The sequence below is a fragment of the Artemia franciscana genome, chromosome 12 (assembly GCF_032884065.1).
Source record: "Artemia franciscana chromosome 12, ASM3288406v1, whole genome shotgun sequence".
Lineage (NCBI taxonomy): Eukaryota > Metazoa > Arthropoda > Branchiopoda > Anostraca > Artemiidae > Artemia > Artemia franciscana.
In genome coordinates this window covers 3,706,757-3,724,628 of record NC_088874.1, presented here as the reverse complement: position 1 = coordinate 3,724,628, position 17,872 = coordinate 3,706,757, and the positions used below count along the sequence as shown (strand labels likewise).

Below are 17,872 nucleotides of genomic sequence, written 5' to 3'. Positions count from 1 at the left end.
ATCTTTTCATTTTTTTTTGTTTTAAATAATATTAGAAAATCCTGTGCCCCCTTTATGGAAAATCTCTCCTCCCACGGCAAATTCCTCCATAGAAATTTCCTCCCATGTAGCCCCCTACCCTCACCCCTCCCCAATCCAAAAAAAAAATTCCCTGCAAACGCCTGTACACTTCCCAATAACCATTACTATATATAAACACTGGTGAAAGTTTGTAACTTGTAGCCCCTCCCCCGGGGACTGTGAGGGAGTAAGGCGTCCCCAAAGAAATAGTTATTAGGTTTTTTGACTATGCTGAACGAAATGGCTATCTCAGAATTTTGAACCATTGAATATGGGAAAAAAATAAGCGTGGGAGGGGGTCTAGGTGCCCCCAAATTTTTGGTCACTTAAAAAGGGCACCAGAACTTTCAATTTCCGTTAGACTGAGCCCTCTCGCAACATTCTAGGGCCACTGAGTCGAAACGATTACCCCTGGGGAAAAGAAAAAAAAAACACGCACCCGTGATGGTCTTCTGGCAAAAAAAAAGAATTCCACATTTTTGCCGATAGGAGCTTGAAAAACTGGAATTCTAGAATAGAGTTCTCTGATACGCTGAATATGATGGTGTAATTTTCGTTAAGATTCTATGACTTTTAGGGGGTGTTTCCCCCTATTCTCCGAAATAAGGCAAATTTTCTCAGCCTTGTAACTTTTGATAAGTAAGACTAAATTTGATGAAACCTATATATTTTAAATCAGCATAAAGTTCTGATTCTTTTGATGTATCTATTAGTATCAAAATCCCATTTTTTAGAGTTTCGTTTACTATTGAGCCGGATCACTCCTAACTAACGGTTGTTACAACGAACTGTTTGAAAAAATACTATTGATAAACAATCGGTGAGTTGCATAGCTTAAAACCCTTGTCCTATGGGCTAGGGAGGTTGACATCTCAAAATACATAGTTAATAGTTCTTTCAATTATATTATTCAATTATAAAATATCGAATATATAATATTCAATTATGCTGAACCTGGTTGCTATTTCAATAGTTTGATTGCATGTGCTTGAGGATCTTATGGACATGAGAAGGGGGTTGGTTAACCTTTAATAGCTTTTGACTCTTAAAGAGGGCGCATAAACTTTCCATTTCCAATAGAATGAATTCCTTTGAAAGTTTTTTCGACAACTCCTTCTATATGAAGTGCCTTGGTGAAAATAAATAATATATTGTGCCGAAATTACTCATTACATACACAGAGCTATTGCAATACCTATGATTGATTATCTCCCTTGTCATCTCCTGGAAGTTTCAAATTAATACACTCGGTCTTTCTTAGTGTGCACACTTTTGACAAACAATATGCACATGCCATGTTGGGATTCAGTTCAACGTTTCACTCAACAATCTCTGAAAGGTCCATCTGACTGCCTTTTGTCTTTTTTAACACTAAAAGTAAAACTTTTCTCTCTTTCAGAGGCAGCGCAATAGCAGTGAATAAGTTAAGAGAAATATGAGCACAATGTATCGTTCGTTCATGTTTTATCTGGGGAGTCCCCCCCCCCTAACAGCCTTTGGGGAAAGGATTGTAAATTAGCCAATTCGCCTATTGCTTATATATAGTATTTGCTGTTGATATATATGGGAATATTAGACCTTTAGTTTTCAAAAAGACAAAGGACTATTACGCTACCTATGATTGGCAATATTACCTTCTGTAAAAATCCTTCATTGTAAATTCTTTTTTTTGCTGCATTTCAACTTTTTTCTTCTTAAGCGACCCTCATACTTTTTAAAGGCCTAAATCTATTTTTTATTTTTATGTGCGAACAGACTTCTAAAAACAAGACCTACACCATGGAGAAAAGCTACAAAACATCCTTACACAAATTAAATGCAGCAGATCAAATAAAAGAGCAATGATGGGATTTATGATTTACCTAAAAAGATTTAATGATTAGCCGTTTAACTCACCTTGTGAATCACTATAGCAAACGCGGATTTTGTTGTTAAATAGTGAGGTGGTTGGAATCGATTTCATCAGCTAAAGTACCAAGACCTGTGAAAATAAACAGGAGTTTTAATCAGTTTGATCAGAAAAAGTATCATGAACAGAAACAATGAAATGAGATTTGAACAGATTTGACTATATAATAAAAGTAACAGCAACAGAGACGATGAAATAAGTGTTTGAATCACTTTAACCGGTTAAATTAATAAGAACACTGAAAATGAAGCGGGGGATGAAACAGTTTGATCAGTAAAAGCAGCAAGAAGAATAAAAATGAAAAGAGGTTTGAATCAGTTTGATCATTAGAATTACCAAGAATCGTGAAAACGAAAGTGTGTTTTATTCGGTTTTATCCATAAAAGTACAAAGAATAGTGAAAATGAGACGAAATTAGAATCGGTTGTATCAATAAAAGTATAAAGAACCATGAAAATGAAATGAGCATTTGAACCAATTTGACTTGTTAAATTACCAAGAACACTGAATGTGAAAAAGCAGGCTTTCAAACAGTTTGGTAAGTGAAATTAGCAAGTAGAATAAAAATGAAATGGGGATTGAATCGATTAGCGGAAGCGTCACGAGCCGGGGAAATAAAAAGGGTTTTATTCGGTTTGATCTGTAAAAGTGCCAAGCAAAATGATAATAAAACGGGATTTGAGGAGGTTTCATCCGTGAAAGTACTAAGAACAGAGGCAATGAAATGAGATATGAATCGATTTGATTACTAAAAGTAATTACTTGTACTTGTTGCGGGAATTATTCTGGGCCTGGTCTGTTTTGATGAGTGTTTTCGGGCTGAAACACCTCTTCCTAGCTAATTTGTCTACTATTGACAGCCTCCCCGTAGTAGCATAATATTGGTAATTATGATTATATAATGAGTCGGAGGTAATAGGCTTTGGAGTATCTGCGAAGGATTTCGACTCTTCTTGATACGCCAAGGGCTGAAAACCATATTGAGTCCGAAATTGGCCCAGGATTGTGCAAACCCTCTACTCATACTAGAGGTCCGAGGGACTTCTTGCTACCCGGTTCTAAACCGGCTTAAGCGTGTCAGTGTAGACTGGAGAAGATATGTTGATCTCTTTCCTGGAGTGGTATCTGAGATCATTGCTTTTCCTGAGGCTAAAATAATTTCAACGATTAAAGGAAAATATAAATTGAACTTGGAATAATACGACGTTAAGAAATGACTATCGTATTGACATTTTGGCTGACAAATTCAGATGATTCGAACTGGACTTATTAGAAGTATCAGAAACTCATATCCGAAGGGTAGGAAGCAGAAAATTTTGTGATATAGAATTTGTTTACTCAGAGAGGAAGGACGGGGTAAATAGACAGAGAGTAGGGCTCATGATGAATAAGGAAAATACAGAAAAATGAGGAAAATGAATAAGGAAGTCTTGTTTAGGCTGGGAAGGTATTAATAATAGGATACTAATTGCTAATTTTATGACTAAAAAGTTCAGAATATTAGTTATAGTAGTATATGCCCCTGTTGAAACAACTGACGGAGATAGTAGTGACTCAGATGAATTTTACTTACAGTTACAGGAGCAAATAGACAGGGTACCAGGCAGAAATATGGTGTTTTTACTTGGAGATTTTAACACTCAGGTTGGTAGAAATAGGGATAGATGCTATCCTAGCCCTGGCAAATTTGGTGTTGGAAAAGAAAACAGTAATGGCCACAGACTATTGCAATTTTTTTAGGTATAACGACCTAGTTATAACCAATACGGTGTTAGATAATGAAATGGCCCATAAGTTGACATGGTACTCACGCGTTGGTGAGACAGCAAACCTTATTGATTATGTTATTGTAAACCGAAGACTAGCAGGATCAATACAAAATACTAGGGTGTACAGGAGTGCTGTTATTGATGTTAAAAGTAAAGATCATCTTCTATTAGTGTTTAAGGCTAATTTAAGGCTGAAATTTCGGAAGGGTAACTACCTCCTGGAAAGTTATGATGCTGGTAGACTCAAGGACGGAAATTTGAGAGAGACCTTCAAGGAACAGTTGAATACTAAACTTGAGAGTTTAAATTTGACAATGTGGAAGATGGCTGGAATAATTTTTGAAAAACACTTTGTGAAGTTGCTGATGGTGCCTTAGGGAAAAGTATTAAGACTGCAACTAAGAATATTAGTGACAAAGCTTTATGTTTAATAGAGATTAGAAGGGGTTTGTACAATAATTATATGAGTGATAGATCATATGAAAAAATTGCTGAGGATCTGTAAGATGGAGCTAGACGACATAATAGTAAATATTATACTGGCATGTTAGTAGATTGAGAGGGATTATATAATCCAGACTAGTCCCAGTTAAAGATAGGAATGGGGCCCACAATTAGTGATAAGGAAAGAGTTAAAGAAAAATGGGCGGAAAATTTTGAGAATGTGCTAAACCGAGATGCAGTTACAGGAAAAGATATTGATGAAAATGAAAAAGTTTGCGATACCTCGGTTGGGAAGGAAGATTTGCTTTGTGAGGAAGAATGGGAGACAATACTAAAAGGATTAAAAAATAATAAGGCTCCAAGTGCTGATAGTGTGATATAAGAGTTTCTTAAACATGGTGGCTCTGAGGTTAGAAATAAGCTACTGAAGATTATGAATATGATTTTTGATAAAGGAGAAGTACCTAATGATTTTAGAAAGACCTTAATTAGGAAAAACCTTAATTATAAAAGAAAGGTGATAAGAGTGAGTATCATAATTATCGAGGCACTAGTCTTGTCCCTGTAGGTACCAAATTACTTAGTAATACGATACTTTTTGAACTGAGAGATGCTGCAGACTTTAAGAGATGAACAGTACAGTTTGAGAAAAGGTTGAGGATGTTTCGAAAAGATTTTCACTCTTAAATTAATAATTGAGTAGTGCCATGTTTGTCAAACACCTTTGGTCCTCAGTTTTATTGATTATGAGCAAGCATTCAATTCTGTTGATGGAAGAGCTTTTTCAAAGGTTTTATCCTTATATTGTATACCAGACAAATACGTTCAAGTGATTAGTTCTATGTATGAGAATAATACTGCTGCAGCTATAGTAGGAAATGAGGTTAGCAGCTAGTTTTGCATTAAATAAGAAGCTAAGCAGGTTTGTGTTCTATCCCACTTTATCTGGATCATTTGGATGGACTTTGTCTAAAGGATCACGGGAAAGGCAATGGGAGACCACGGAATCAAATGGGGAGGAAAAACTCTCCTAGACATAGATCATACTAATGATTAAGGCATCCTAGATGAAAGACGCAGTAAACTGAATGAAATTTTTGAGGTGTTGCGAGTTCAGGGTCTAGAATAGGTTTAAACATTAAGGTTAAGAAGAATAAGTCACTAAGGCTAGGATCTAGTCAAAATTGAAAGTTGACGTTGGGTAATGAAGTGGTTGATCAGGTGAGCAGCTTCACTTAACTTGGTAGTATTATTGGTAGTAAAAAACGGTCCGAGGACTGACGATGTTAAAAGTAGAATAGCCAGGGGTCAGGGTGTTTTACACAGCTAAAAAAAGAATAGGAAGATAAGTCTGCAAATAAAGATTAGAATACTGGAAGGTGACGACAGTGGTTGATGTTTTTGATGTTTCATTACAATTACTTGATGTTTTCCAGAGAGATTGCCTCCGGATTGTTCTGGGCACCTGGCTGACTGGCCGTATCTCAAACAGTAGGCTGTACGAAAAGTGTAGTTGAATCCCGCTTTCTAGGACTCTAATGAAAGAAAGGTTGAGATGGCTAGGACAATTTCTGCGGATGAAAGATAACAAATTACCGACGAATGTCCTTTGGGTACACTGTCTAGGGCTAAACAAAAGCAAGTCGTCCTCGTCTGAGTGGGATGTCATAAAGAAAGATTTAAAGGAAGTGGGACCTTCATGGGAGGGTGTAAAAAGCGAGGCTTTGAATAGATTAGGAAGGAGAAGGATAATACAAAGCTCTGTTAGCCTCAGGCAGCTTGTTGCTGCGGTGAGTTGTTAGTAGTATATCTATATATATTATTCAGGATTGTATTCAGGATTGACGGAGGAGTCATCCATATCAAGCAGAATGGTGATGTTGGTACTGATATCGATCCTTGCCCAAAGTCTGCTTTCACAAAATCCAGGAACTATGAAACAACTGTTTTGAACCAACTTCATGTCCTTTCGTTTGATTGCTAGTAAAAATAAGTATTTTATACTCATTTAGGCAAAACAGTTAGATTCGTTTATTCTTTTTTTTTCATTCAAAAATACTGTTTCAGCTGAGACAGCTACTTTTAACAGCTTAAGAAAATTATTGAAAGTCTTCAAATCTATAAAACGAAAAAACAAAGGGGTGATTTTTATCAGTTTATATCGACAGTTTTTATTGATACTCAAATCACATTAATGGCTGGTTGGGACAATTTGTGAGCATTGGGAGGAAAAATCTGCCGACTAAAACGAGAAATTACCACCAGCAAAATGGAACTTTCCTCCAAACCTTCCAATTTTTTTATAGCAATTAATCAAGATAATGCCTCAACAAATAAAAGTTGTTCTGTACCTGAACATCAAAATTATCCTCTTCGAGCCTAAATCTCTACGCTCTTGTTTGACAAAGGCTTCCGTAAAAACATCTTAGAATGTAAAACATATAGTCTGTTACTAATAAAGAGAGTTTATTCCTTTAAATAGTGTTTGTTTCAGAAACTCATATCCCAGGGGTAGGAAGCATGAAATTAGGTGACATAGAATTTGTTTACTCAGGAAGGAAGGATGGGGTACATAGACAGGGAGTAGGGCTCATGATGAATAAGGAAGCTGCTAAGTCTTGTTTAGGCTGGGAAGGTATTAATAATAGAATACTAATTGCTCATTTTATGACTAAAAAGTTTAGGGTATCAGTTATAGTAGTATATGCCCCCATTGAACCAACTGATGGAGATACTAGTGACTCAGATGAATTTTACTTACAGTTACAGGAGCAAATAGACAGGGTACCAGGTAGAAATATGGTGTTTTTGCTAGGAGATTTTAATGCCCAGGTTGGTAGAAATAGGGATAGATGGTATTCTAGCCTAGGTAATTTTGGTGTAGGAAAAGAAAACAGTAATGGCTATAGGCTTTTGCAATTTTGTAGGTATAACAACCTAGTTATAACCAATACGGTGTTTGGTCACAAAATGGCCCATAAGTTGACATGGTATTCACGTGATGGTAAGACAGCAAACCTTATTGATTATGTTATTGTAAACAGAAGACTAGCAGGATCAATACAAGATACTAGGGTGTATAGGAGTGCCGTTATTGATGTTAAAAGCAAAGATCACCATCTAGTAGTGTCTAAGGTTAATTTAAAGCTGAAATTTCGGAAGAGTAACTCCCTCCCGCGAAGTTATGATGTTGGTAGACTTCAGGATGAAAATTTGAGAAAAAAATTCCAGGAACAGTTGAGTACTAAACTTGAGGGTTTAAAATTTGACAATGTGGAAGATGGATGGAATAATTTCAGAAAAACAATTTGTGAAGTTGCTGATGGTGTCCTAGGGAAGAGTGCTAAGACAGCAACTAGGAATATTAGTGAAAAAGCTTTAGGTTTAATAGAGAGTAGAAGGGGTTTGTATAAGAATTATCTGAGCGATAGGTCGTATGAAAACAAAAGGAATGTAAAGAAAGTGGAGAAAGCATTAAAATATGAACTAAGGAGATGTGAAATGGAGGCGATGGATAAAATTGCTGAGGATCTGGAAGATGCGGCTAGACGGCATAATAGTAAAATATTATACTGGCATGTTAATAAATTGAAAGGGAGTAGCCGATCCGGACTAGTCCCAGTTAAAGATAGAAATGGGGTCACAATTAGTGATAAGGAAAAAGTTAAAGAAAGATGGGTGGAACATTTTGAGAATGAGCTAAACCGAGATACAGTTGCAGGAAAAGATATAGATGAAAATGAAAAAGTTTGTGATACCTTGGATGTGAAGGAAGATTTGTTTAGTGAGGAAGAATTAGCGACAGTACTAGAAGGATTAAAAAATAATAAGGCCCCAGGTGCTGATAGTATGATTAATGAGTTCCTTAAATATGGTGGCTCTGAGGTTAGGAATAAGCTACTGAAGATTATGAACATGATTTTTGAAAAAGGGGAAGTACCCAATGATTTTAGGAAAACCTTAATTAAACCACTGTATAAGAAAGGTGACAAGAGTGAATGTCGGAATTATCGAGGCATTAGTCTGGTCTCTGTAGGTAGCAAATTACTGAGTAATATGATACTTTTTAGACTGAGACATGCTGTAGACAAAGTTTTAAGGGAAGAACAATGCGGTTTTAGAAAAGGTAGAGGATGTGTCGACCATGTTTTCACTCTTAGGTTAATAATTGAGAAGTCCCTTCGTTGTCAAACACCTTTGGTCCTTAGTTTTATCGATTATGAGCAAGCTTTCTATTCTGTTGATAGAACAGCGTTAACAAAGGTCTTATCGTTATATGGTATACCAGAAAAATACATTAAAGTGATTTGCGCTATGTACGAGAATAATACTGCTGCGGTTAAGGTAGGAAATGAGGTTAGCAACTGGTTTTGTATTAAATCAGGAGTTAAGCAGGGTTGTGTTCTATCCCCTTTTATATGGATCATTTTGATGGACTTCGTCTTAAGGAGCACAGGAAAGGCAATTGGAGACCATGGAATCAAATGGGGAGGAAGAACGCTCCTGGACTTAGATTATGCTGATGATTTAAGCATATTAGATGAAAGCGTAAGCAAAATGAATGAATTTTTAGAGGTTTTACGAGTTCAGGGTGCTAAAATAGGCTTGAAAATTAATGTTAAGAAGACTAAGTCACTAAGGTTAGGAATAAGTGAAGATGAACAGGTGACCTTAGGTAACGAAAAGATTGATCAGGTTGGGAGCTTCAGTTACCTTGGTAGTATTATTAGTAAAGATGGTGGGAGCAGTGAAGATGTTAAAAGTAGAATAGCTAAAGCTCAGGGTGTTTTTTCACAGTTAAAAAAAGTTTGGAAGAATAGAAAGATAAGCCTACAAACCAAGATTAGAATATTGGAAGCTACAGTGATGACAGTGGTCAAATATGGCTCTGAAGCATGGACACTCCGAAAAGCAGATGAAAATTTACAAGATGTTTTCCAGAGAAATTGCCTACGGATTGTTCTGGGTACCCGGCTGACTGACCGTATTTCAAACAGTAGGTTGTACGAAAAGTGTGGTTCAATCCCGCTTTCTGGGGCTATAATGAAAGAAAGGTTGAGATGGCTAGGCCACGTTCTACGGATGAAGGATGACAGATTACCGAAGATTGTCCTTTTTGGCCAACCGTCTGGGGCTACACGGAAAGCAGGTCGTCCTTGTCTGGGTTGGGAGGATGTCATAAAAAAGGATTTAAAGGAAATGGGAACTTCCTGGGAGGGTGTAAAGAGGGAGGCTTTAAATAGATTAGGTTGGAGGAGGAGCGTGCGTAGCTGTGTTGGCCTCAGGCGGCTTGGTGCTGCAGTGAGTTATTAGTAGTAGTAGTAGTAGTAGTAGTATAGTTCTATTTTATGTTATGTTGTACTCATTCAACTGGAATACGTTTTTTCTTTAAGTTTTAACTTTCTTCATTTTTTTATTTTTAACTTCCCTGTATTTGTATTCAAGAAAATCTAAATTATTATCTGGTTTGTCCCCCCCCCTAGCACTACAGAGTGGATTTTAGAACTGACTGACGGCCTTTTTGAAAACAAAACCTTCATTAGATGTATTTTCTTCCTACTGTAAACGTCTTATTAGACAAAAGCAGGGGGGCTTAACGCACCGAACGTACCGTAGCCCGACCTTCAAAAATTCAACAAATTTCTTTTTATTTATCACAATTCGCTACGAAAAACTGAACGAAACGGTGCAAAAAGAAAAGTCATGTAATTGAAACCAAAAGCTTATCGTCCTCTTTGCAGAAAGACCAATGGTTGCACAACAGCACAGAGTAACCAAAAGCTGATAAACTCACGTTTCAAAAAAAACTTTCTAGCTATAAAATATCCAGTTGTAGCAGATTCAGTAATTGCAAATGTTGTTTCGATTAACATTTCTCATAAAATGTTATCTTGAAAACAAATTTGCAGAAATATTCATAAAGAACCAGAAATTGCCCAAAAATTGCATCAAAGCAAAGCAAGAAGTATTCCATTGGAATTGCGATTGCCAAAAACGGCATATAGGTAGCGTGAAACCCCCTACCTTCAAAACAAGAAACCATACTCTACATAGGTAGCACGCATGTCTTGTCTTTTTTCCAACAAAGAGAGCTGTTCAATGACGCCACCAAAAAGTTCCATGTGATAACCAAAATTGATCTTTGGGTGCCCCCCCCCCCATATTTCAATAACAACCAGTAAAACTAAATTGTGGGCCACAGTGTACATTATAACTATTTTTTAAAGGCTGAATTCAAAGCTCTTATTTCAGCTTGTTTTTTGTAGAGTATAATGAAAAGGAGCATTAAAAAGCACATTTTTAAGGGAAATTTTTGAGATCTATGTTGCAAGATTGTTATAAATTTCTACTATACGATAAAAGTTTAATTTAAAAAACGAATAGTATTACAGAGATATTTACAAGGCAATTTAGTCTAGTTGTTATGAATTTGCTTAGTGGCATTTGTAATACAGCTTGGAAAACGGCGAGATCTATGTTGCAAGATCGGTATAAATTTCTACAATACGATAAAAGTGTAAATTAAAAAAATAGTATTATAAAGATATTTACAAGGCAATTTAGTCTAGTTGCTATAAATTTGGCTAGTGGCATTTGTGATAGAGCTTGAGTTGTTGAATTGAGCATATTTTAAAAAATATCTATTCTCTTTGAAGCACTGATTGATTTCCAATGATCAGTTCTCCCAAAAAATGAATGCAAAAAAAGCAATACTAATAAAATACAAGTTCTTATGAACTATTTTAACTGGAGATCATAAATACTTTTAGGATATCATAGACTTTTGAATTATTTACTTGCGATACATCAGAAATAGGTAAATACCCAAAAGACTCATTGTGTGACAAACCCTGGATTTTAAAAACCTAAGCCAAATAGAAATTCGAAGTTAAACTTTTGTTTGCTGTCCTATTTTATCAAAGAATTATTTTATTTTCATTAGTTTCATTCTTTTTGTAAGTGTGAAAAAACCTTGAATAAATGTTATGATCAATATTTAGAAAAAACAAAAAAGAGTGGATTCAAAATTCAAAAAGAACAAAAAATTGGGTTTATCGAAAACTTCTGTGATTTGTGCAATATATTTTTGAAAGAACTAATAAAAACCAACAGATTCATTAATCTTGGCCTTCTTGATTTTTTAGATTGCTGAAATAGTGTTTGAAAATTTATTCACTTTATGGCCAGTAAATGATTTTTCAAAATTTTTATTCTTTTATTGAATTGAATTTATTTATAACCCGTTATAATACACATGAAAAACGGAGTATAATGTGAATAAAAGAAAAGATGAAAAAGAAAATGACTTAAAAAACTACACAAAAAACTTTGCAACACTTCACCTTACTTAAAAACAATTAAAACATACAAAAGCAAAACTTTCATTGAATCAAAATACCGCTCCATGGGTGCCGACCAATTCTACTATTATAAGCTTCTATGCTTTTTCTGATAGAAGCATTCGGGTCTATGATGGCGTATCTTTTAATGACCCAGGAGTTGCTTGACCACGGTGGAAGGGCAAGCAGGTATTTGACATACCAGATATTGATTCGCCGAAGTTCCTTCGTCTCGGTTATCGTAAACTTACGCCAAAAAGGTGCAAGGTATAGGAAATTCGGGAGTGCAGAAGCATTGTAAAGTTTCGCTAGCAGTTTGCGGTTGAGTCGAAGTTTGTTTGCTATCAAGCTTACGTATGCAGTTGCTGTTCGACGTTGGAAATGAAGGATCAAGAGCCTTCTAGTTGCTTTAAGAGTGTTACCGATAGGAAGCCCTAAATATTTCATTTGTGATTTTGGGGAAACTGGTGCGCCGTCGAGATTAGTAGTAAATCCTGCTCGAGTTTCAACCCAGTTGAACAGAACCATGTCCGATTTTTCTCTATTGAATGTAAGGTTAATCTTAACATATTCTTTACTTAAAATTTCAAAATTTCTTTCGAACGACTGTACTGTTCGACTGGGTTTAAAAATATCATCTGCATAAGCGATAAGTGACACATCAATCCCTTTTAAAATACACAAAGGAACTGCGCTGGATTGGGCGTTCAATATACAGTTATTAAGGGCAAGTGGAGAGGTAAGGGCACCCTGTCTGACGCCTCGACGGACTTGAATAACGAAACGTGTTATGGTCCCATTAGGTAGCCCGATTACAACAGCAAAATGGTTATACATATCATACAAAGCATGAATGGCAGACCTGTCAACTCCCCGTTTATATAAATCAAGGAGAATCTGTGCGTGAATCAGAGAGTCGAAAGCATGGCTTACATCATGACTCCCTAGGACGAGCGAATCACCAAACTTATCAGCATCTATAAGTATTGACGATAGTGCAGTAAGCGCGTGGGCACATCCTAGGCCTTTTTGGAAGCCAAACTGATATGGCGGCATGTAGCATTTATCTGTAATTTCTGGCGTTACGAATGTTTCAAAAATCTTGCAGAAAGTAGTAGCAACCGTAATAGGGTGATATGAAGAACACTCATTCAGCGATTTATTTTTTTGGAACAGGAGTAAGACGACCAGAAGAGAACAAGGTTAGAACTATTCCAGTTGTGAACACCATTTGGAACATGAGATCAAGGTGACAAAGTAGTAGGGGATTTCCAAGAAGAATGTATTTAGCACAAATATTATCTGTACCCCTCGAAATAGGTTTCTTAATTTTTGCGCAGAATTCATAATATCAGACAGTGAAACAATAAACGTGGGTACAGCCTTTTTTGACGGTATCCGATTGAGATCACATTTAAGGGGATATTCTACTTCGGAATCAGGATCTGAAAACTCTTTCAAAAAATGCTGTTGCCAGGCCACGGCAGAGATATGAGCTGATGGAGCATTTGTTTCACTCTGGTTGCGGGTCAAACTTTTCCACAGAAGTGTCGGATTACTCATTATCTTTTCTGAAAAATCAGAACGAATAGCGGCTCTATGTTTTTGCAGTTCTTTGGAAAAATGGCGCTTTGTGAAAATCCGTATTTGGTTCACTATGCCGTTCTTGGGTCTCCCGCATTCTATCCGTATGCCTTGCCAAAATTTGGCCTTCTGGCAGGCTTCAACAAGGGATGGGTTTCCGGACCAGCCCTTAACTTGTGACCCAGCACGGACTCTGGATCGAGGGACAAAGTGCGATTCTGATTGTAGTAGCGCATGTGAAATAAGTGACGAGTACGTATATAGTTTTAGACGAATTTTAGACGTGGGAATAGGTACTGATGTTTGGAGCAAGTCAAAAGGTATTTTTATTTTCGAAAGTAGATTATCAAGCCAGTACTGATACTGAGTCAAATCAGTTTTACTCCATTCAATGATTGTTCTCCATTTTAAAGGTCGATTTGCGTGCATTCGATAAAATGGTGCATTGATTCGGAACGATAGCGGTAAATGGTCAGAAGCAAAAAATTTACGGAGCACATCTACTGTTAATGAGCTACTAAAAATACTACTAGATACAAGGACATGATCAAGGTTAGAAACTGATCCGGTAGGGTGAATGTACGTAAAGTCACCTGCTTTCGGTACAAAAGCACTTTCATTTGGAATCAGAATAAGCAGAAGAGCTGAACGCGAGCTTTCACTTTTGGATATATCTCAATTAAAGTCCCCCAATAAAATCCAATGGAGATGAGAAGTACTAATTTTATTCATACATTTCCCAAGTTCTTTGCAGGCTAGAGCAAACTTCATTTTGGAGCAATCGTCTCTGTAGTCGGTGGGCAGGTACACATTTATTATAACTGTCTCACCAGCTCTAACTGCTAGGAAATGGTCGGAACTGGCGAACAATTCGGAGTTGATATGCCCACTTATTAGCGTAGCAAGTCCACCCGAGGGGCGCCCTCGTTTCTTAGGTTTTCGCTGGTACAAAATGGACCGTTTGTGAGGGTAAGGCATCGAATATATTTCTACTGTCGTTAGACAGAAAGTGTTCTTGGAGACAAATAATTTCTTTGGCGAGGCAGAGATGTTCAAGCACGGTAATTTTGGTACTAAGACTACCATTCATATTCCAGGAGACAAAACGTTTGACAATGTAAAATTCAATCATTTTGGGCGTTTGAGGTCATTAACTTCGATAACTTGTTAGATGGGCAGCTAGCGTGGTAGCATGTGTGTCGGGTGCTTGTACAGCTTAGGCATTGAAATCGCATTCTGGCAGGGATTTTCTTTCGTTGCACCATGGTTATTTTGAGCACAATGGGCACAATTCGATATGCTTTTTATTTTTTGAAGGCCCATAAAGGGCTATTTGTTTTGTTGCGTCAGTTTTGTATTTTCAATCAATTACCATTTTCAGAATCCTACAAAGACAAGGAAAAATTTCGAACTAGTTTGCTTGAAACAGTTTTTTTTTTAAATATGTTGCGTAAACCACAAAAAATAAATTCTTGTTCCTTTTAAGTTCTCAAAATCACTCTTCTCTAAGCTTCAAAGATGTCTCCTCAAAGCTAAACTGTCAAAAGTAATTTTATTCCAAATTTGTCATTTGTGCTCGTTTTGTTTAAGGCTTTGAGCTATTCTCGCCATTTTGAAAACAATCACTGAATCTCTGAGAATTTTCTAGGCAAAACGGAATCACTTAGTAAGAAAAAAGTAACAAATGCCTTGGAAAGATAAAACTAACCCACTGACCGTGAAAAATGTTTTATAACTTGGGTTTTCATACAGCAGAGCCCTTGTTCAACAAAACCCCCATTACCCCAACCCTTTTAACAGACCTAACTCCTGTCAATTCAGTCCTGATTTAAGATGAGCCATCAAATTTTTCTTTTGAGCTCCCATTTAAGTCTCAAACAACTCATTCCCAATTTGATTCAAATCCTTTAAAATGCACACTTTAAGTTAAGTCTCACCTTAGATTAAGTTGCCTAAACTGGGGCTTAGTTAAAATAGGGGCTGAGTTAAGGTTCAGTTAAACAAAAGTTGATTTAAATGTGGGCTGAGTTGCATGGGGATTGCGTTGGATAGGGGTTTACTGGATTGAGTTGAAAGAGCTCAGATAAATAAACACTGAAAGGAGTTCAAGCGATGCTTGATTAAAGGCCATTTTTCGCGACAATCTGGGATTCTCAATTGAGATTATAGATTCGTCATGAAAAAACGAAAATTTACTATTTGAATCATAACCCGAAGATTAGCATACGGATTGAAGAGAAAAAACACATTGGTATTATTAATACCAATGGCAAATATTTTAAAAGTTACAGCTGTTTAAGCTGTGAATGCAGTTCGGAGGAAAAGATTAAACGGTAGGATTAATAATCTTTTTCTTGAAATCTTAATTATTTTTGTGAAAGTAAGGAATCACTCAAATCTAGGCTTAGTAAAAGTGGTTTTTACTGCCAAGTGAAGTGATGGGGTCAGAACCACCTGACAGAAACATGATCACTAATTCCAACCTGCTTATTTATGGCTTTCTTCAAAATGGACAACCGGTGTACATTACTGCTCCATCATCAGTGACTAGAACCCAAACTCAGCTATCTCCAACTAATTATCCCACATTGAATCACTTGCCTGACTTATCCCCTATGAGAATAAATAACAGATTCCCAGAATCTTGGGCAAATGACCCAGACTTCCCACCACTACCACAGATGGAAGACTGTAATGAAAATTTAAGTGCTATAAACCCTTTTCCAGCTGAAGGGATCATCACAAACAGTATGAGCCAGTGTAGTTCACCCAGGCAAAACCACTCCCTCAATTCCTCCAAGGTACAAAATTATGAGAAAAGAAGCCAAAGTGTTAACAATGTTTACCAGCTACTAAAAAAAGAATATATTCCTGACTATGAGATTTTTCCTGTTGCAGTGAAAGTGTCCCTAAATGAAAATGGAAAGCAATTCCCAGAAGATTCAAATGTTTTTAAATTCCTAACTAGTGTGGTTGGTCACAAAAAGTTTGCATTTGAAATATTCAGTAAAGTTCCAAAAATGGTCAAACACGTAGATTCCAACAATACAGCAGAGAAACTATTATCATTAAGCTCAATTTGTGACCAGAATGTATCAATTGAACTACAGGAAAAAATTTCTCAAGGTCTCATCAAAGGCATACCAAAATACTTATCTGAAGAATAAATTATTGAAAGTGTTTACTCTACACTGACTGTAAAATCTGCAAAAAGAATGAAACATTTCAATAGAGAATCCAAAATCTTAGAGGATAGCTTGTCAATACTAATTACATTTTGTGGCAATACTCTACCCCCAAAAGTTACATGCTTTGGAAGAGAAAAAGAAGTTAATAAATATAACAGAAAAGTTTTACAGTGTTTCAAATGTCAAAAATAAGGTCACATTGCTAAGAATTGTAAAGCAGAACACTCTACATGCCTGCGGTGCTCTAGCAAACATGCATCCAAGGATTGCCCGTTGAAACTTAAGGATGCCCAGAGCAGGGCTTCGAAATATAGGTGTATTAATTGTAAGGGAAATCATTCATCAACTTCTTAAACATGCCCTGAAAGACAGAAAAATCAGTAAATACTAAATGTTGCTGAATTATACCAAGTAGGGTACAAACGAGCCTCTGCTGTACACAAGACTTATGCACAAGCTGTACACAAAGAAGCCTATCAGAAAAACACCTCAACCCACTCAACATTGAGCCATACTTTCTATGCAATTATTAAAGAGACAAAAAGAGAAATTATGACTAAAATGGCCATTTCATTGGTATTTTCTGAAGACTTTGTAAAATTTGACAATTTTAGTTTATCTCAAAAAATCCAAAGGGTTTCTCCTTTTTGATAAACCTAAATATTGGTGAAGTAGATGTTGTCCAAATCAATTCAGAATGTACAAGAAAATGACGAGTTCCCTAAAATTATTATCCTGGAATGCAAGATCCATAGTTAAAACAAATAAAGATATGCTGGTTAACTATTGCCTTATGAATGATGTAAACATCTTTTGTATACAAGAAACACATCTTAAACCCCATATTAGCCCAACTTTTAAAGGATTCAACAATTTAAGGAAGGATAGAATCAATGCAGATAAAGGGGAATCTTAGTCGGAATAAAGAAAAATATCAATTTTGTTCCAATTAGAACCCAATACCTAGACAAATTTGATAAAATTGAAGTTCAGGGCTGTAGAGTATTTTCAAGTAAAAATATGACTGTTAATATATTCAATGTGTATAACCCTCAAGGTGACTCTCCCCAAATTAGTGATGTTTTGTATACAATAGTCGAAAATATCCCCCCAAGAGACATGTTTATCATTGTTGGTGATTTTGATTCACATTCTAATATATGGTGTAATTCTGGAACTACAAATAGAAGTGGAATTCATATAGAAGAACTTTTAATGAATAAAATATTTGTGTCCTAACCCAAAAGAATTTACCAACCCGACTAAACAGTAACACAGGCTCATATACCACAATTGATTTGATGTTTTCTTCCCCTGCACTTTTGAATAGATCAAACATATCCTGTTGTGAAGACAGCTCATTATATAGTGACCATAACCCTATCCTGCTAGAGTTAGATAAAAATTATCATGTACCAAATCCTGATGGAAATACTGATGGCAATAGATTATCAATGTCTCAATTAAGATGTATGGATTGGAATGTATCTAGAAATATACTTAATAGATCTAATGTGAATGTCCAACTAGAGCGAACTACTAACACAGATGAAAATATTGTAATATTCCAAAATTTAT

At 36.2% G+C, this 17,872-nt stretch overlaps 1 long non-coding RNA gene across 1 annotated transcript in view; it reads right to left on the bottom strand.

Annotated features, from left to right (window-relative positions):
- LOC136033590 (uncharacterized) overlaps positions 1–16,657 on the bottom strand; it is a 28,786-nt gene extending 12,129 nt beyond the window's left edge. The window contains exons 1-2 of the long non-coding RNA XR_010618964.1: positions 16,529–16,657; positions 1,957–2,041 (exon numbers count right to left, since the gene is read on the bottom strand). This is a non-coding gene — a long non-coding RNA (uncharacterized LOC136033590). The remainder of the gene's footprint in view (positions 1–1,956; positions 2,042–16,528) is intronic.
- Between the last annotated feature and the right edge of the window lie 1,215 nt (positions 16,658–17,872).